Source organism: Callithrix jacchus, chromosome X, assembly GCF_049354715.1.
Source record: "Callithrix jacchus isolate 240 chromosome X, calJac240_pri, whole genome shotgun sequence".
NCBI classification, from domain to species: Eukaryota; Metazoa; Chordata; class Mammalia; order Primates; family Cebidae; genus Callithrix; species Callithrix jacchus.
This window is the reverse complement of record NC_133524.1, coordinates 148,646,365-148,668,472: the sequence shown is the minus strand read 5'-3', so window position 1 is coordinate 148,668,472 and position 22,108 is coordinate 148,646,365. Positions and strand designations below refer to the sequence as shown.

The following is a 22,108-nucleotide window of genomic DNA, read 5'->3' as shown; positions in this document are numbered from 1 at the left end:
GGACGGAATATTTAGCAAGTGTTTCCCTGCATTTCTTTTTCTAAATATATTTCCAACCAGTGTTCCTGATCTGTCTCATTCACCTGTGTGGACTCAGATATTGTTCTTAACTCTCTTTTAATTTAATTCTTTCTTATTTAATCTCCATTATTCTGCTTTACTCCAGTGACACAAGAGCTTGGCTTTGTTTTTGTGCTGAGATTCCCTATTCAATCACTCCATTTTCTTTCTTTGCTTTCCACATTGGTGACCCATTAAGTGAGTTCTTCGTTTTCAGTAGTCTATTGTTTTTCTTCTATTTCTCGCTTGCTTTCAATCCATCTTTCTCAGTTTTCAGCCAGGACTAGATTGAGAAAAAGCCTCTTACTCTTGGGTAGTGGGTGTATGCTTGGCAAATGTTTACAAAAAAAAGTATCTCATTGTACAAGTGGCATTCCAGCTGCATTAGCACCCAAGCAGAAATAAGTAAATATTTAGTTTTAGAGCTCACTGTCACCTTTACTTGCGGAGTGATTTCCTCTTGCTTTCTGAGTCTCTGTTTGGTACATATCAATGCAAACTTCCTCTGTTTTTTTTTGTCTAGTCTGCAGATTCCCCACTTTTAGATAAAGGCAGGATGCCTGAACTATGTACATTGCACATTCCTGTTTATACATCCCGTACCCTGGGGACAAACTACAGATCTACAGTTACTCTTTAGTGTACAGCTTCATCTGTCTGACTGCAGCCCCATGGGCTGCTATGGAGAGTAGTTTTTTAGATGAGAGGAGGGACACCACAGCATACCAGCTAGGGCTCTGAGTCACTGTCTGCAGGGTGCATGTTTTGGAATCTGGGTGCTGAGTTAGAAGGGACTATGAGTCAGTGCACTGTTAGGATGGGGCCAGTTGTATATGGGGCCAGCAGCTTGAGGAGATTGTACACATGAGACAGAGTGTCTCTCCTTCCTTTGTGATTTACATTTTAAATTACTGTTTCTAATTGGTAGGTTTGTGAATCTCTAAGTAGTGTCATTTCTTTGCTAAGTATGTTGTAGGGGCAAGTACAAGAACACTTTTGGCTATTACCTGTATTCTCATAAAAATATGCTTTGGGTCATATAAGCAATACAGATGGATGAGTGACAGGTCTCCAGGTGTTTTGGTGTGCTGAATCCCCAGCCAAGATTTGGCCATAAATGTTGTAGCCAGAACTGACAAATTCAATGTTTGCTTATTAGAACTCTTGTGTTATTGATCTCTGCAGAACTTCTCAGATAAATTTATTCCACTTCATGAACCTCTTTCTTAAGAAGTTGTTTTCATGGTGAGAAACAGAAAGTTTGAGCTTTCATTTTAGCATCTATTTATTGAGTATGTGAAATATATCAGCTGACTGTGCTAGAAGTTAAGGGTATAATGGTGACTCAGATAGACCTGGCCCCTGCTTTTTTGGAGTTCACAGCTTGAAAGGGAAGGCATACTTTGAACAAATAATTTTTTGGTGAGCTGAATGCTGGAGAAGTAGCAGAAAGTGTTATAAAGAAATTAAAAAGCAGACCTAGGTTAGTGGGGAACATGACAGGTAAATTTTCTTTAATGAAGTAATTCTGAAGCTTAGAGTGTAAAGATATATAGTTGTTTGCCATTGCAGTAGTGATAGGGATACAGATGGGTAAGAAAACATTCCAGGGAAAGGGAAAAGGTTGCATGAAGGCCCTGATAATAGTGAAATTCATTTATATTCTAGGAAGTAAGAGGTCAGTATGGCTGGAGTGTAGGGAGTAATATGTGAGAATATAGATATAGAATAGAATGCAGTGTTTGGGCCTTATTCCAGGGTCATAGAGGAGTCATTAAAGGATTTTAAACAGGAAATGATATAGTGAAGTTTACAGATTTCAAAGCAATTCTGACAGCAGGCAATGGATTCCTTGTCAAAGAAATCAAAAGTAGATATCGAGAGAGAGTTAGGTGATGATAAATAATAGTGATGACTTCATCTATGATGCTGCCAAAGGAGGTGGAGAACAGTAATCAAGAGACAGCATAACATATGAGGCTTAAATGATTTAATAGATGTAAAGTGCTTAGAACAGTGCCTAACACAGATCACGTTTCGTCTATTTTAAGAAGCCCAGTTTCTTCCCATATTTTAATATTCCCAAATCAAGATGAGTCTTAGTTATTAATAGCATATCATTGTCTATTGGCAACACTTTTATTTTACTTCATTTTATTTTTATTTTTGAGATGGAGTCTCACTCTGTTGCTACACTGGAGTTCAGTGGCACAATCTCGGCTCTCTGTAACCTCTGCTTCCTGGGTTCAAGCGATTCTCCTGCCTCAGCCTCCCGAGTAGCTCAGATTACAGGTGCACGCCAGCACACTCAGCTATTTTTTGTAGTTTTAGTAGAAACGGGATTTCACCATGTTGGCCAGGATGGTCTTGGTCTCTTGACCTCATGATCTGCCTGCCTTGGCCTCCCAAACTGCTGGGATTACAGGTATGAGCCACTGTACCTGTTGGCAGCACATTTAATGTGCTAGTGGCATAAAAATATTGTTGTATCTGAAAATTTGTGGCAACTTAGATGAAATATGATAGTTAAGTGTTATAGACATATTTGTGGTTATCATTATTACCTCACTATTATTATTATTTTGCCAAAATCTAGTAGGAGATAAACTCAGGCACATGGAAATAACTAATGCAAAACCACTTAAGAGCAAAGAAAGTACAGAGAAAGGAATTGACAAAGTATAGCGGAGGTATACTTACCTGTTTTAAGAAACTGATTTTCATTAGGGGAATTTTTAGAATTGAGATAGAATTTCACCATGCCCACCACAGGGTTGGGTCTAGAGTAGAATTGAGTATGATGTGTTGACTGTTAGAGACTTCAGTTCTCTTGTAAATTGATCAATTCACCTGTGCTTGTGAATCCATAGCAAACTAAGCAATAGGCTTATAAGAGTGCTTCTTGTAAAGACTGAAAATCTCTTAATCCCGAAAGAAGATTAGCTCTGTCTATCACAAATGCAGCTTCCTTTACATACTAAACATTATTCTAGTTTGTTTTACAAGATTTTAATCCTACCCACCCAGTCAGGTGGGTGATGGTATCCACTGTTCACATATGAGGAAATCAAGCCTCAGCAAGTCTAAGTTATTATGATCTGGGATTTGAACTTGGTTTCTGTGTGACTCAAAAGTGTTTCCTTTACTCTTGACTGTGTCTTAAAATGCCAGTTTCTGAGTTAAGGGAGAGAATCTGACCTTTCTTGGATGGACTTAAATAATAATAGCTCCTCATTTCCACAACCAATATTTATTGATTGCTGATGTACCAGGCACTATGTAAAAAGATGATACAAGAGTTAAAAAACAAACAAACAACAACAACACAAAAAATAACAGAAAAAAAGGATCTTGCTTTTGTGGAATTTATAGTTTAGTAGGGGAAGATAGACGTTATAAGTTTAGTTACATAAATAAATAATTGGGAATTATAAGAAGTCATAGGAAGGAAACCCGCTAAGTTCTGTGGTAGTAGAAAGCAGAAGAGATGGTATTTCTAAAAAGATACTACTTAACTTGTACCTAAAGGATGAAAAGGAGCCTGTCATGCAAACTGAGATGAGGAAGAGTTTTCTGGGCATACACATGGGCTCTCAGATAGGAAGAAACATGTTTTGTTCAAGAAGTACATCAAGGAAAGAGGACAGGATAGGAATAGAGGAGCAGATCAGGACAACTCTCCTGCAGGTGACAGAGTATAAGCAGAAGTCAGGGCAGCAGTTTAAAATCGTCACTTTAGACAATTGATCAAACATAGCATCACAACACACAAAAAAAATCATGTGTCTCCTGATGTGATGCAGTAAAGACACAAAATTACTTACATAATGTTCTTGCCCAAAACCCATAACCCTAGTTTAATTGTGAGAAAACATCAGGCTAACTCAGACTGTGGGGCATTCTTTTCTCTTCAAAAATGTCATTTTAATGAAAGACAAAGAAAATTGGGGAAATATTCCAGAGTAAAGGAGACTAAAGAGATATGATAACTAAATGTGTGATTCTACATTGGATCACACATTTACCTAGACTGGTAAAAGAATCACTGTAGAGAGCGTTATTAGGACAATTGGTGAAACTTAGAATTCATTAGGACAATTGGATTCTCGATTAGATGATGGTGCTGTATCATTGATAAACCTATTGATTTTGGTCACTGTATATAAGTGGGTTATATATAAGTAAGATATTGTTCTTTAGAAAAATACAAGACAGGCATCGTGGCTCACACCTGTAATCCCAGGACTTTGGCAGGGTGAGGTAGGTGGATTGCTTGAGTCCAGGAGTTTGATACCAGGCTGGGCTAACATAACAAGATTCCGTCTCTGCAAAAATTAAAAATCTTGGCTGGGTACGATGGTGCATACTTTACACTCAGCAACTCAGGAGGCAGAGGTGGGAGAATTACTTGAGCCTGGGAGGTTAAGGCTGCAGTGAGCCATGATTGTGCTACTTCATTCCAGCCTGGGTGACAGAATGAAATCTTGTCTCAGAAAAAAAAAAAGAAAGAAAGAAAAAGAAAACATACAATGAAGTAGTTATAAGTATAGAGGTACAATGTGACAAATGTCAACAAACTGTGAATATGGACAAAGAGTATATTCTGTTTCTGGAATTTGTTTGGAAGTTTGAAATTATTGCCCAACAAAAAGTAAAAACAAAACAAACAATTAAATAAAGCCACTTTGGGCACACCAAAAGCATATTATAGTAGTAAAGATGAATGAGAAAAACAGCTTATACCAGGCAGTTGGTGATGGTGATGGCAGCTACTTTGGGGTGTGGTGGGGGAAAATTGGCCTGACGTCATTTAGATGTAGAATGTTAACTTTTGCCTATGCTAATAACTTTTATTGTTTTTAAGATTACTCTTGAAACCATTGAAGCATTTCAAGTGGTGGGGGAGCTGCTGACAAATCAGATTATGAAATGCTAAACTTGGCTATAGTGTGTAGGATGAATTAGAAGGAAACAACAATAGATTCCAGAAAACCAGTTAGCACAGTGTCATATACAAAGTAAATGCTTAGTAAATATTTATTATGTGATTACGGCTTTAGAAGTGGCCAAGGGTGAGTTCGTGATGGCTTGAACTAGGGTTGCAGTGAAACATATGAAGAGAAACAAACGTTTTTGAGAAAATGTCAGGGGGTAAAATTGATAAAAATTAGATGAAGTAGACATGGGGGCTGCTGGAGAGGGAGATGTAAAAGTTGACTTGTAGGTTTCTGATCCTGCAGTTGGGTAGATGACGGTACTGTTCACTGAGATAGGGAATGATGGAAGAGTATTTGATTTTGGAAGAATGCTGGGATCTAGAGAAAATTAATTCAGTCAAATAGTTCAAAAATAAAATGAGAAATAAAGATATACAACAAAAAATTGCTCTCATCACAATCCCTATGAATCATTCTTTTTCCACAACCCTAAAATGGCTAACTTTTAAATTAATATATTAGTTATCCTCCCACAGTTTAAAAATGTCGTTTTAGTGTGTATTTTTCTGATTGCTGTTGAGGTTGAATATATTTTTACGTTTGTTATCCATTTGTAATATTCCCTTGGTAATTATTTATCCACATCCCTTATTCAACTTTGTATTTTCTTTGATATTTTAATTCCTGATTCATATTAGCTCCTCATATATCAAGAATGTTAATATTTTCTTCTAAACCCTAGTGTGTTGCTTAGCTCTTATTTGATTGATTCTTCTTGTTACAGAGAAGTGTAAAATTAAAGTGTACATAAATATCCTCATCTTTCCCAAGTTCATAAAAATATACTCCTATATATTTTAATATATTCAGTATTTGTTTTCTCATATTTAGCAGCATTTCATTCCATTGCGGATAAAGGCCTGACTTTATTTTCTAAAAGAATGCATTTTCCCAGTACAACTTACTGAATAGTTCATAATATCCTCATTGATCATAAATTGTTTTTTCACCGTACTCTAAATTCCTGTATGCATATGAATCTGTTTCTGGAACCCTCGATTTAATTTCACTCATTCTTTTTCTATTTTTACCTCAGTACCAAACTTTAAATTTTTCAGATTTTTAAAAATAATGAATTCATGCACAAGGGTCATAATTCAATACAAAGTTGTCTACAGTGAAAAGTAAATCTCTTTACCATTTTTACCCAAGTGTCTACCAGTTCCCCTCTGAGGAGGCAACACCTATCACCAGTGTTTTTGTGCATATAAAACGTAATAACACACAAATATTCTAGTACTACAATGCTTCATTTCTATAGATTTACAGTATTTGTTTTTCATTATTAGGTGGAATAACTTCTCATAGCATTTTTCAAAATATAATTGCAAGCATTTTTAATAAATGTTAAGCTTGACAAGTTTTTAATTTATTTTTAATTGAGAAATGAAAAATGTACATATGTATGGCATACAACATGATGTTTTGAAAAATGTGTACATTGTGGAATGTTTAAATAGGGTTAATTAACATATGTATTACCTCACATCCTTTTGGTGAGATCACTTGAAATCTACTCTTCTAGCAAGATTCACACATACAGTAGAGTGTCATGAACTATTGTCACTGTATTGTATAATAGATTTCTCAAATTTATTGCTACTCTGGAACTGAAATTTTGTATCCTTTGACCAACAGTTCCTCAATCTTTAAGAAAACTGTGTTGAGAATTTTATTAGAAGTACATTACATTACTGAAAATCTTGAAACCACGGGTATCTTTAAAATAATTCACTCTCTCCATTCAGAAACGTGCTATATTTACATTTACTGAGTAGTTGTTTTGTTTAAAGTAAACTCTCTAAATTGAAGTATAGCGTACATGGAAAAAATACAAAATCCTAAATGTACAGCTCAATGAATTTTTATTAGATGTAACCACTATCTGGATCAGAAAAAGGAAAATAAAAATAATACACCAGAGCCATCTCTTCATGTCTTTCTTGGTCATTGTCTATACTTCCCCACAAAGATAACTAACATCCTGATTTCTTATACTAGTTTCACTTATTTTCAAACTTCATATAAGTAGAATAATATCATTTTGTTGTCCAGTATGTACTTTCTTGGTTATGACTTGTTTTACTCAACATGTTTTTGAGATTCATCTGTGTTGTTGCAAAAGCTATAGTTCATTAATTTTTAGTGCTATGTAGTATTCTGTTCTACAAATATACCACAATTGTATGTCCTTCCTACATTTAGGTTGTGTCTCGTTTGATAATATTATAAGTAATATTGCAATAAAAAGTTTGTATACATTTTCTTTTGCTGAACACATGTTCACATTTTGTTGTCTGTATAACTAGGATGAGAATTTTTGGGTCATAGGGTATGCATATTTTCAACTTACTAGATACTGCCAAGAAGTTTCCAAACTTTTTGTTCAGATTTACACATCCACTGGCAGTGTATGAAAGATCCTATGGTTTTCTATCCTGTCCAGCAATTACTGTTATACATTTAAATTTTAGCTATTATAATATGCTTGTTTTAGTATCTCATCATTGTAATTTAGATTAACATTTCCCTGATGACTTATGAGATTGATAATTTCATATACTATTTGCCGTTTGGATGTTCTTAAACATTTTTGGAAAAGTTTATTCAAATCATTTGTTCATTTGCCTATTCAGTTGTCTCCATTTTTTTTACGGATTTATAGTTCTTTATATTCTGAATACTAGTCCTCTCTCAAATATATGTATTGCATATATCTTTTTCCATACCATGGGGCTTGCCTTTTCACCCTTATTGTTAATGTCTTTTGATGAAGAGATATTCTTAATTTAATTTAGTCTAATTGATCAGACTTTTATTTTATGGCTAACATTTTTTTGTTCTGCTTAAGAAATACTTGCCTACCTCAAAATCATGAAGATATTATCCTATGTTATCCTCTAGAAGCCTTATTGTTTTATTTTATACAAACATACACACACATATATTTAATGATATATACATAGTAAGTCTTCACTTAATGGCATCAATAGGTTCTTGGAAACTATGACTTTCATGGAAACAGCATACTGTACTACAAAACCAATTTTACTGTAAGCTAATTGATAGAAACAAGTGCTAACTTTCTATGGTTTACAGTATGTTGTTTCCTTGAAAATTTCTGTTTTCAAGAACCTATTGACAACATTAAGGTGAGGACTTATTGTACCTATATAATGAAAGGTATATAGTAATTGTATATCTAGGTGTTGTGTGTGTGTGTGTGTGTGTGTATAATGTATACAAATCAATGTATTAGTCCATTCTAACTCTGCTATGAAGAAATGCCCAAGACTGCGTAATTTATAAGGAAACAAATTTAATTTACTCACACTTCTGCATTGCTGGGGAGGCCTCAGGAAACTTATAAGCATGGTGGAAAATGAAGCAGCAGTCACCTTCTTCACAGGGCAGCAGAATCCAATTACCTCCACCTGATCCCGCCCTTGACATATGGGAATTATGGGGATTACAATTGAGGTGAGATTTGTGTGGGGACACAGAGCCAAACCATATCAATCAATATGATTAATTTCTTTGTATGGTTTGTGGTAGGGTTCAAGAATTCTTCATTTCTATGTGGATATCCAGAAATTATCCAATTAGTCTGGTAGTCTAATTCCTCTTTGTCCTTTTCTTTCTGAATTTTAGAATTGGGTTGCCAATTCCCACACAGTAAAGGACCTCTTGGAATTTGTTTTGTAATTGCACAAAATCTATGGTCAATTTTGGGATAATACTATTTTTACAAATTGGAATCTTCTAATCTGTGAACGTGGCATATCTGTCCATTTATTATGTTTTTATTTTCTAGTGTGATTTGATGATATTTTAAATGTATCTTTGTAAAAAATCACTTTCTAACTATTTTTTTGTGGTATTTAAAATATAATCATTTTTTGGAATATTGACCTTGTGCTCAGAGGTATTGACGAATCCATTTATTAATGCCACTAATTTGTTTGTAGTTTCATTAATTTTTCAAATAATTTAATTCTCATTTATTGATTTCATGTTTTTACAAATTTCATATTTTTCTTGCCTTACCGTATTGCCTAAGAACCTCTAGTACAATGCTGAATGTAAGCAGAGATCATAGGCATCTTCAATTTCATTCCTGACCTTAGGGGGAAATTTCTCATTATTTCACCATTAAGTATGATTTTCACTATAGAGTGTTACAAATACCCTTTATCAGATTAAGCAAGTTTCTATTTTTAGTTTGCAAAGACTTTTTTAAAAAAATGAATGGGTATTGAATTTTATGAGATTTGTTTTCTACATCTGTTGAGTTGATCATATATTTTTCTCTTTTAGGCTGTTAATATGGTGAACTGCACTGATTGATTTTCCAGTGTTAAACCAGCTTTTTATTTTTTTGTATAAATCCTACTCTTTGTATTATTTTGCGACACAGGATGGGCGCTATGTGTATACATGTTTCTGTGTATGTGTGAGTTTTCAAATTTTTACATCCACATTTATCTATAAGATTGGTCTTCAATTTTCTTTTTTCTGTCAAGTTTGTATGAGGTTTTGGGATTAAGGTTATGTTAGCTTTAAAAATGAATTGGGATGCAAAACTTTTTTCTTGTACATTCTGGAAGGTATTATGTAAGACTGATGCTATTTATTCTTTAAATGTTGAGAGAAATTCACTGGTAATGCCATCTGGGCCTCAAGTTTTCTTTACGGGAAAGTCTTCAGTGATAGATCCAATTTCTTTAAGAGTTATAGGAGTATTGGGATTTTTTATCATCTTCTTTTGTCAGTTTTAAGTTATGTTTTCAAAGAAATACCTGTTTCTCTAAATTTTCATGGTTTTTGGCATAAAGCCCATTTTAAAATTATGATACCTCTTCTCTCTTTAGTGTCTATTGGATCTGTAATGATGCCCTCCTTTCCATTTCTAACATTAGTTGTTTGATTATTTTTATTTGTTATTCATCAGTCTTGCTGGTGGTTTTTAATTTTCATTGGTTCTTTCATACAAACAACTTTTGTGTTTGCTGGGCCTCTTTATTGTAGATTTTTTATTTCATTGATTTTGGATTTTATATTTCTTATTTTGTTTTTTCTGTTTTTTTTTGGTTTTAACTTGCTTTCATCCTACTATTTCAGATGTATAATTTCAGATGTATAATTCACAGATATATATATATACACATACATACATATATATACATATATATACATACATACATACATATATATATATATACTTTCTTTTTTTCAAATATGTGTATCTAAGCCTATAAATTTCTCTCTGATAATGCCTCTGTTGTATCCCAGAAATTTTATTTGCCATATTTTTACTTTCAGGTAGCACAAGATGTTTTCTGGTTTAATTTGGATTTCTTCTTTGTGCCATGGTTTATGTAGGAGTGATTTGCTTAATTTCTTAATTGAGATGATTTTCTATTTTTTGTTACTTTTTTCTAATTTAATTAAACTGTGGTCAGAGAATATATTTTGGCTTCAACCATTTGAAATTGGTAGTGGTCTGCTTCATGGCCCATTCTACAGTAAATTTTTTTTAGGTTAAATATGCATATTAAAAATGCAATTTTTGCACTTTTGGGTATTTTATGTATGTCATTTAAGTTAAGTTTGTTAATGATTTTGTTATAATCATATGTATCTTTACTGGTTTCTGATGGCCTGTACTATTCAGTTACAATTATCACACCCTAAAATCCAGTTATTGCATATTTAATTCTAGAATATCTATTTTTTTCATATTTATAGATCCCAGTATTGTATGAACATTTCCACTATGTTTATTTTCTTAAAAAATGAGTCATCATTATTTTATTGGCCTTGTGGTTATTACAGTATATAGATTGCATCTGAGACTTTTTCTATTATTTTCTTTTCCTTTCTGAGTCTTATCTCATTATTGGTAATTGTTGTTTGAATGCTAGACATTTTAAATCAAAATAGAAAAAGCCCTAGCTGATGTTACTTTTAAAATGTTTTTTATTTTGAAATAATAAACTCATGGAAAGTTGCAAAAATAGCACATAGAGATCTATGAACTTTTTAGTTAGATTCACCCAGTGGGAATTCTGATATGACAGTAGTCCAATATTATAGTATGGGGAGAAATGCCAAATGTGGGTGAAGGGGAAGAAGGCAGCGAAACACACTGCCATGTGTGTACCTATGCAACTATCTTGCATGTTCTGCACATTTACCCCCAAACTTAAAATGCAATAAAAAATTAAAAAATAACTATACCATATACTTCATTAATATTATTATATTGCAACAATAAAAGAATGGTTTTACATGCACTCATTTTTGTGTCTATGTGTCTATGTGTATAGTTTTATGCAATGTAATCCCATGTATAGATTTGTGTAATTGCCATCACAATCAGGATAAAGAACTGATCAATAACCACAAATATGAAATCCCTTGTGTTACCTTTATAGTAGCATCTATCCCTATCTTTCCCTGGAACCATGAATCTGTTTCCCATCTCTATGATTGTGTCAGTTTGATAATATTACATAAATGTAATTATATACTATGTAACTTTTTGAAATTGGCTTTTAGAAAATTAATAGACTTTATATTTTAGATTAGTTTTAGGTTTATGGAAAAATTGAGCAAAAAGTACAGAGCTCCTATATATTCTTTTCCTCTTCTCCATCCTCATTTCTCCTATTATTAACATCTTGCATTAATGTGGTACTGTTGTTACTATTAATGAGGCAATATTATATCATTATTATTAACTAAAGTACATAGTTTGCATTAGGGTTCACTCTTTGTGTTGCACAGTTCTATGAGCTTTGAGAAAATGTATAATGCATTGTATCCATTATACAGAATAGTTTCATTGTTTCATTGCCCTAACAATCCCCTGTGGTCCACCTGCTTAACTCTCCCTCTTTCCCTCCAATCCTTTGGCAACCACTGATCTTTTTAGTCTTTATGTACTCTTTTCCAAAGTGTCATATAATTAGAACCATACAGTCTATAGTCTTTTCTGATTGGCTTCTTTCACTTAGCAATCTATATTTAAGATTCTTCCATGTTGTTGTTGTTGTTTTTTGGTGGTTTGATAGCTCATTTTTTTTAGTGCTGAATAATATTCTATTGTTTGTATGTGTCACAGTTTATCTTTTCATCTACTGAAGGACATATTGGTTGCTTCCAAGTTTTGGCAATTATGAATAAAGCTGCTATAAACATTTTTGTGTAGGATTTTGCAGGTAAATAAGATTTCAACTAATTTGGGTAAAAACCAAGGAGTGTGATAGCTGGATCATATGGTAAAAGTATGTTTAATTTTGTAAGTAACTGCCAGACTATCTTCCAAACTGGTTGTATCATTCTGCATTACCAGCAGCAATGTGCAAGAATTCCCATTGTTCCACATCCTTATCAGCATTTTGTATTGTAAATGTTCTGGAGTTTAGCCACTGTAATAGAAGAAAGTGGTATTTCATTGTTCTTTTAATCTGCGATTTCCTAATGATATATGATGCCGAGCATCTTACTGTATGTTTATTTATCATATGCATATTTTCTTTGGTGAAAGAATGACACTTTTACTAAGCATGATGATCTTGAGTTCCATTCAAGTTACTTCAGTACATGCAGCAGTACTTGATACCAGTAATTGGTTCCATTTCTTTACTAAGTATTCTGTAGTATTAATGTACTAGAAACTGTTTATTTACCTGTAGAAATATTTTTGCATTGTCTCCAGATTGATGCTATTAAAAATAAAGGTGATGTGAACATCCATGTACAGGTTTTCCATTTCTTTGGGATAAATGTTTAATAATGACATTGATACATCTTATGGTACATGCACATGTCGTTTTTAAGAATCCACCAGTTTTCTAGAGTGCTTTGACTATTTTATATTAAATAAGAATCATTTTTAAAAATTTTGCTTTGCAAGTCTGTTGCTAGTATATGGAAATAAAATGTATTTTTTTGCATATTGATCTTGTGTTCTGTAACTTTGCCAAACTCACTTATTGGTAGGAGGTTTTTTTTTTTATTCCTTTGGGTTTTCTACATAATAAATTGTTATCTGCAAATAGAGACCATTTAAATTCTTTCTTTCCATTCTGTAGGCTTTTTGTTTCCTTTTTTTTTCCTTATTGTACTGGTTAGGACTTCTAATATTATGTTAAATAAAAGTAACAAGAACGGACATCTTTGCCTTGATTCTAGGAGGAAATTAATAATTGTTTCACTATTAAATATGATTTTAGCTCAATGTTTTTTTCAGGTGTTCTTTATAAAGTTGAACACATTTTTTTCCATGTCTAGTTTGCTGAAAGTTTTTTTTAAAATTATGAATGAGTATTGGATTTTGTGAAATGATCTTTCAGCATCATATGGTTTTCTCTCTTTAGCATGTTGTCATGGTGGGTTAAACTGACTGATTTTCAAATGTTCAACCAACCATGCATAACTGGAATAAATCTTAGTTAGGATGTATAATTAATTTTATATTTGATGGACTCAACTTGCTATTGTTTTCTTAAGGATTTTTGTGTTTATATTCATGAAGGATATTTGCCTATAATATTCCCTTTTTATTGTACTGCCCTTGTTTGGTATTTGGAACCAGGGCAATACTGGCCTCATAAAACATGTTTATTACTATTCCTTCCTATTCTACTTTTGAGAAGAGATTTTGTTGAATTGGAGTTATTTTTTCTTTAAATATTTGGCAAATTCTCTAGTTAAGCCATCTGTCTGGGATTTCATTCTTTAAGGTTAATGGGAGAAATCAGCTGATAATCTTATTGAGGATCATTTACATATGATAAGTTGCATCTCTCTTGCTGCTTTCAAGATTTTTTGTTTTTGGCTTTCAAAACTGTAATTATAAAGTTATTAGCCTGCATGTCTCTGAATTTATTAAACTTGAAGTTTTTGTTCTTCTTGGATACATAGACTCATGTCTTTCTTAAAATTTGGGAAATTTTCAGCCATTACTTCTTCAAATGTTCTTTCTGCTCTTTTCTCTCTCCTCCTTCTCTGAAACGCCCATTATGCAAATGTTCCACATGTCTCTTAGGTTTTATGATTATTCTTTTTAAAGCCATTTTAAAGTGTACATTTCAGTGACATTTAATACATTCACATCATTGTGCAACCATCATCACTATTTGGTTCCAGAACACATTTTCACCCCAAAAGGAAATCTTATACCTATTAAGCAGTTACTCCCCATTCCCCTCTTTCTCAAACCCCTCACAAACACTAATCTTTATTTTGCCTCTATGGATTTACCTAGTCTGGATATTTTGTATATATATATATGGAGTCATACAATGTGTGGTCTTTTTTGATCCATTTTCTTTCACTTAACATAATGTTTCCTAGGTTCATCCATATTATAGAATGTATTAGTACTTCATTTCTTTTTATGACAGAATAATATTTCATCATATAGTTGCCACATACTCACAATGTGTATGTCACATTCGTCTATCTATTCATCCATTGACGGATATTTGTGTTGTTTCCATCTTTTGTCTATTGTGAACTGTAGTGCTATGAACATTCATGTACAATTTTTTATTTGAACATGTGTTTTGAATTCTTTTGGGTATATATCCAGGAGTGGAATTGCTGAGTCATATGTGAGTTCTATGTTTAACTTATTGAGGACTCACCAAACTGTTTTTAAGCAGTAGCTGAGTCATTTTGTATTCTCATCAGCAATATATAAGGGTTCTAGTCTTTCCATATCTTTATGAACTCTTGATTTTATCTTTTAAAAATATCACCATCTTAGTGGATGTGAAGTGGGATGTTACTATGATTTTTATTTGCATTTCCTGATGGCTAAATGATGTTGAACATTTTTTCATGTGCTTGTCATTTGCATTTTTTTTTGAGAAATGTTTATTCATTCCTTAGCTCACTTAAAAAAAATTTAGCAGGAATCTGGTAACTTTATGTGATTCTTTTTTAAAATAACAGCTTTATTGAGATATAATTTACATACTGGAAATTACCTGTAGCCCATCTTTTAATTGAGTAATTGACTTATTGTTACTGAGTTGTAAGAGTTCTTTATATATTGAAGATACTAGGCCTGTTTCAGATAGATGATGAACAAATACTTTCTCCCACTTATGGATGTCTTTTCACTGTTTTGATTGAATCATTTGATGCACAAAATTTTTAATTTTGATGGAGTCCAAATTATCTATCTTTCATTTTGTTTCTTGTGGTTTTATTGTCATATCTAAGAAACCATTGCCTAATTCATGTTCATGAAGACTCACCTGTGCTTTTCATCTAATAATGTTATAGTGTTAGCTCTTAGAGGTAGATGTTTGACCCATTTTGAGTTAATTTTTGCATATGGTAAGTGAAAAGGATCCAACTCCTTTTGCATGTGGATATCCAGTTGCCCCAGCATTTTTCTTCATTATTTTTTCTTTTTTCTCTTTAGAAAATAATCCCAATTGAACTATCTTCAAGTTCAATGATTCTTTTTTTCTGTCACTCAAATCTACTGTTGAATCTTTATAGTAAAATTTTCATCTTTTATTGTACTTTTTAACTTCAGAATTTTTATTTGGTTCTTTTTTTACTTACTTATTTTGGTTGTTGTTTGTTTTTGAGTCAGAGTCTCACTCTGTCACCCAGGCTTGATTTCAGTGGCATGATTGTGGCTCACTGCAGCCTCCACCTGCTAGGCTCAAGTGATCCTCCCACTGCAGCCTCCCAAGTAGCTGGGACTACAGGCACATACCACCATGCCCAGCTCATTTCTTATTTTTTAATTTTGTAGAGATAGTGTCTCACTATGTTGCCCAGGCTGGTCTTGAACTCCTGGATGCAAGCAATTTTCCCTTCTTGGCCTCCCCAAGTTCTGGGATTACAGACATGAGTCACCATATGCAGCCTTGGTTCCTTTTTATAATTTCTGTTTCTTTATTGATAATTTCTATTTGGTAAGACATTTTTCTCCTGGTTTCCTTTAGTCTTTACTCATGGTTTTCTTTAGCTTTCTGAACATTTTAAAAACAGTTATTTGAAATCTCTTCCTAGTAAATCCAATATCTTAGTTTTGTTGAGGGAGTTTTTATTAATTTTCTTTTTTGTTGTGAATGACACATATTTTTCTTGTATTTTTGTGTGATTTGTATATGATTTTTGGGTAAATGTTTTTGAAATAATATTAATTTTGAATATTATACTGTGTTCACTGTGGAGATTAAAATTTTCTGCCTCCCCAGGATTCGTTATTACTGCTTTTTTGTGAGTTTCTTTGCTTAATGATTTTTTTCTAAACAATTTATTTAATTTCTTTATTGATTAAAATGTTTATTTTAAATAATTATGGGCATATAATAGTTCTATATGTTGATGGAGTATATGTGATGCTTTTGTTTTTTAAACTTTAAATAAAAATTTGTTAATTAGGCCGGGCGCGGTGGCTCAAGCCTGTAATCCCAGCACTTTGGGAGGCCGAGGCGGGTGGATCACAAGGTCAAGAGATCGAGACCATCCAGATCAACGTGGTGAAACCCTGTCTCTACTAAATATATAAGAAAAATTAGCTGGGCACGGTGGCGTGTGCCTGTAATCCCAGCTACTTGTGAGGCTGAGGCAGGAGAATTGCCTGAACCCAGGAGGCGGAGGTTGCGGTGAGCCGAGATCGCGCCATTGCACTCCAGCCTGGGTAACAAGAGCGAAACTCCATCTCAAGACAAAAAAAAAAATTTGTTAATTATTATGGATACATGTTAGTTATACATATTTATGGGGTACATGTGATGTCTTGATACAGGTATACAATGTGTATTGATCCAATAGCATAATTGGGGTACCCATCACCTCAAGTGTTTTTCATTTATTTGTGTTAGAAACATTCCAATTTCACTTTTTTTGTTATTTAAAAATATATGATAAATTATTGTTAACTATATTCACTCTTTTGTACTATCAAATACTACCTCTTGTTCCTTCTATCTAACCGTATATTTGTACTTGCTAACCATTATCTCCTTATCCTTCCCCCCACAACCCTTCCCTGCCTCTGATAATCCTTATTCTACTCTCTGTGTTAATTCAATTGTTTTAAGTTTTAGTTCTCACAAATGAGCGGGAACATGCAAAGTTTTTTTTTTTGTGCCTGGCTTAGTTCACTTAACATAATGAATAATGTCCTCCAGTTCCATCCATGTTTTTGCAAATGACAGGATTTCATTCTTTTTTTTATGACAAATAATATTCCATCGTATATATGTCCCACATTTCCTTTACCCATTTATTCACTGATGGACTTTAGGTTGATTCTCTGTTTTGCCTCTTGTTAATAAAGCTTCACTACACATGACAGTGCAGATATCTTTTTGATAGACTGATTTCCTTTCTTTTGGATATATAACCAACAGTGGGATTGCTAGGTCATATGATAGTTCTCTTTTTATTTTTTTAAGGAATCTTCGTACTGTTCTCCCTAGTGGTTGTATTAATTTACCTTTCCACTAACAGTGTATGAGGGTTGCCTTTTCTTCACAGCTTTGCCAGCATTCATTATTGCCTATCTTTTGTTCATTTTTAAATCAGATTTTTTTGGTATTGAGTTGCTTGATCTCCTTATATATTCTGTTTATTAATCTCTTGTCATGTGGGTAGTTTGTAGATATTTTCTTCTATGGGTCCCTCTTTGTTGATCGTTTCTTTTGCTGTGTAAATTTTTGGCTTTATGTGACTCCATTTGTCCATTTTTGCTTTGTTTCCTGTGCTTTTGAGGTCTCAGTCAATAAATATTTGCCAAGACCAATGTCCTGGAGTGTTTCCCTAATGTTTTCTTTCAGTAGTCTCATAGCTTCATATCTTAGGTTTAAGTTTTGAATCCATTTTGATTTGATTTATTTTTTTTCTTTAGAGATGGAATATCACTCTGCCACCCTGGCCGGAGTGCAGTGGTGCAATCATAGGTGATTATAACCTGAAACTCCTAGACAAGAGTGAACCTTCTGAATAACTGAAACTACAGGCATGTACCACCATGCCTGGATAATTTTTTAAAATTATTTTTTTAGAGACTGGGTCTCACTGTGTTACCTAGGCTGATCTCAAACTCCAGGCCTCAAGCGATACTCCTGCCTCAGCTACCCAAAGCATTGGAATTACAGGCATGAGCCACCGTGTCTGGCCAACTTTATATTTGTGTATGGTGAGAAACAGGGGTCGAATTTCACTCTTCTGCATATTGGATATCCAGTTTTCTCAGCAATATATATTAAAGGGGTTGTCCTTGTCCCAATGTATGTTCTTGGCACCTTTGTCAAAAATGAATTGGCCGTAAATGCATGGATTTGCATCTGGCTTATCTATTCTATTCCATTGGTCAATGTGTCTATTTTTATGCCAGGCCATGATACTTTAGTTACTATACCTTTGTAGTATAATTTAAAGTCAGGGAATATGATTTCTCCAGGTTTTTTTTCTTTACCACCTCAGGATGGCTTTGGCTTCTCCTGGTCCTTGGTGGTTGTGGTTCCATATACAGTTAGGGCTATTTTCTCTATTTCTATGAAGAATATCATTGGCATTTTGATAGGAATTACATTGGGTCTGTGGATTACTTTGCATAGAATGGACACTTTAATAATGTTGATTCTTCCAATCCATTAACATGAACTATCTTTCCATTTTCTTGTCCTGTTCAATTTTTCACATCAATATTTTACAGTTTTCTTTGTAGAGATCTGTCATTTTTTGGTTAGCTTTATTTCTAGGTGTTTAACTTTATTTGTAGTCATTGTAAATGGGATTACTTTCTTTGTTTCTATTTCAGATTGTTCACTGTTTACATATAAAAATGCTACTTATTTTTGCATGATGATTTTGTATCCTGTAACTTTATTTAGGTTTTTAAATCAGTTCTAATAGGTTTTGGTAGAATAGTTTTGTTTTTAACAATGTAAGATTATATCTTCAAAAAAGGATAATTTGATTTCTTCTTTTCTAGTTTGTATGCCCCTTGTTTCTTTCTTTTGTCTAATTGCTCTGGCTAGGACTTCCAGTACCAAATAGAATGAAAGTGACAAAAGTGAGCATTCTTCTCTTGTTCCAGATATTAGAGGAAAGGCTTTCCATTCTTCCCTGCTCAGTATGATACTACTGTGAGTTTGTCATATATGGCTTTTTATCGTGTTAAGATATATTCTTTCTGTACTCAGATATTGAGAGTTTTTACCATGAAGGGATGTTGAATTTTATTGGAGACTTTTTTGATATCAATTAAAATGATCACACAGTTTTTGTCCTTCATTCTGTAGGTATAAGGTATCACACTGATTGGTTTGCATACATTGAAACATCCTTTTATTCCTGACTTATCTCACTTGGTCATGATGAGTGATCTTTTTCATGTGTTATTGAATTCAGCTTACTAGTATTTTGTTGAGGATTTTAGCATCTATGTTCATTAGTGATATTGCCTTGCAGTTTCTTTTATTGCATTTTTGGTTTTGGGGTACATGCGAAGAACATGCAAGATTGTTTGTTGTTGAGTCTTCCTCTGGTTGTGTCTTTGGTCTAGGGATGGTTTTGGTATTGGTGTAATATTGGCCGCATAGAATGAGTTTGGAAGTACTCCCTCTCCATTTGTTTGGGACAGTTTGAATAGAACTGATATTAGTTTTTCTTTAAATGTTTGATAGAATTTGGCAGTGAAGCCATCAGGTCCTCAGCTTTTCTTTGATGGAAGACATTTTATTACTGCTTCTATCTCATTACTTATTATTGATCTACTCAGCTTTTGGATTGCTTCACAGTTCAATCTTTGTAGGTTGTATATGTCTAGGAATTTATCAGTTCTTCTAGGTTTTCCAACTTATTTGCATAAAATTGCACATAATCTCTAATGATCCTTTTAATTTCTGTGATATCATTTATAATGTCTCTTTTTACATCTCTGATCTTATTCATTTGAATCTTTTCTTGCTTTCTTTTTAAGTTAGTTGGACTAAACGTTTGTTTATGTTGTTTATTTTTTATAAAAAAACTTTTCATTTTTGTGATCTTTTGTATTGTTTTAGTGTCAATATCATTTATTTCTGCTCTGTTCTTTCTTTCCTCTGCTAACTTTGAGTTTGTTTTGCTCTTCCTTTTCTAGTTTTTCAGATGCAGCATTTGGTTATTTATTTGTAGCTTTTCTACCTTTTTGATCTAGGTGTTGATGCTAAAAACTGTCTTATCTGTACTTCTTTTGCAAATCCCATAGGCTTTGGTATGTTGTGTTTCCATTTTCATTTGTTTCAAGAATTAAAAAATATATGTTCTTACTTTGTTTATTGGCTCAATGGTCATTTAGAAACCAATTGTTTAATTTCTGTGTGTTTGTACAGTTCCAAAATTCCTCTTGTTATTAATTTCTAGTTATATTCCATGTGGTCAGAAAAATATACTTTATGTAATTTATTTATTTATTTTTTATTTTTTGAGACTTGCTTCATGGTCTAACATATGGTCTATCCTCGAAAATGTTCCACATACTTAGGAAAAGAATGTGTATTCTCCACTGTTGGTTAAAATAGTTTGTAAATGTCTATTATGTACAGTTGGTCTATATTGCTGATTACATTGGATGTTTCTTTGTTGATTTTCTGTTTGGATTATTTGTCCAATGCTGAAAGTCGCATATTGTTGTCCCCAGCTATTATTGTATTAGAGTCTATCTTGCTCTTTAGCTCTAATAACATTTGCCATATATACATATATATAAGTGTGTGTGTATATGTGTGTGTATATATACATATATATATATATGAGTACTCAAGTGTTAGGTGCATAGATATTTAAAATTGTAATATCCTCTTGCTGAATTGACCCCTTTATTATTATGTCATTACCTTGTTCTCTTTTTTTTGAGACAGAGTTTTGCTCTTGTTACCTAGGCTGGAGTGCAATGGCGCGATCTCAGCTCACCGCAACCTCCTTCTCCTGGGTTCAGGCAATTCTCCTGCCTCAGCCTCCTGAGTAGCCGGGATTACAGGCACGTTCCACCATGCCCAGCTAATTTTTTTTGTATTTTTAGTAGAGATGGGGTTTCACCATGTTGACCAGGATGGTCTCGATCTCTTGACCTCGTGATCCACGCGCCTCGGCCTCCCTTTTTATAGATTTTTTTTTTGTCATGAAATCTGTTTTATCTAACATAAGGTAGCTAATCCTTCTGTTTTGGATTTCCATTTGCATGGAATATCTTTTTCCATCCTTTCTTCTTTTCAGTCTACATGCATCTTTACAGGTGAAGTGAATTTCTTACAGACAGCATAGAGTTGGATCTTATTTTCTTAAATCCATTCAGCCACTCCATGTCTTTTATTGGCAAATTTAGTCCATTTACATTAAAGGTTATTATTGATAGGTACAAATTTCCTACTGCCATTTTGTCATTTGCTTTCTGGTTTTGTTGGTCCTCTCTCTCATATGTCTTATGATTTAAGCCTGGGGTCACTGCAGCTGTATCAGCACTTGGAGGCACACTAAACTCAAGAATGATGTGACTCTTGCAGTGACCCCAGGCTTAAATAAGATAAGGGAAAATTCCTAGAATACCTGGCAAAACCTGTCTTTTCCCCTTTCTTCCCTTAATTAGAAGGAGTCTGTCTTTCCATGATAGGCTGTCTGGAGTCAGGGAGAGGTGATGTGAACACTCCCATATGAACACTCCATGGTGATGTGTTCACTACCACTTCAGGTGTGAACAACCACAGGACTGTGCTGGTTCACACCTGAAGCCAGCATAGTACTGGGTCTTGCCTAAGGGCCATGGAGTCTACTGCCTAGCTACCACTGATGTTTATTCAAGACCCAAGAGCTCTTTAGTCAGTAGGTGGTGAATCCTACCAGGACTGGGTCCTTCCCTTCAAGACAGTCATTCCCTACTGGCCCAGGGTGAGTCTAGGAATGCAATCTAGGATCTAGGGTCAGGAATTAGGGGATTCGGGAAGTTGCTTGGTGCTTTATTTTACTGTGGTTGAGCTGGTACCCAAGTTGCAAGACAAAATTTTCTGTACTCTTCTCTCCTTCCC

General features: G+C 33.7%; 1 protein-coding gene across 5 annotated transcripts in view; it reads left to right on the top strand.

The window, feature by feature from the left end:
* GABRA3 (gamma-aminobutyric acid type A receptor subunit alpha3) overlaps window positions 1-22,108 on the top strand; it is a 244,968-nt gene that overhangs the window by 27,566 nt on the left and 195,294 nt on the right. The gene's annotated exons all lie outside the window — the stretch shown is intronic.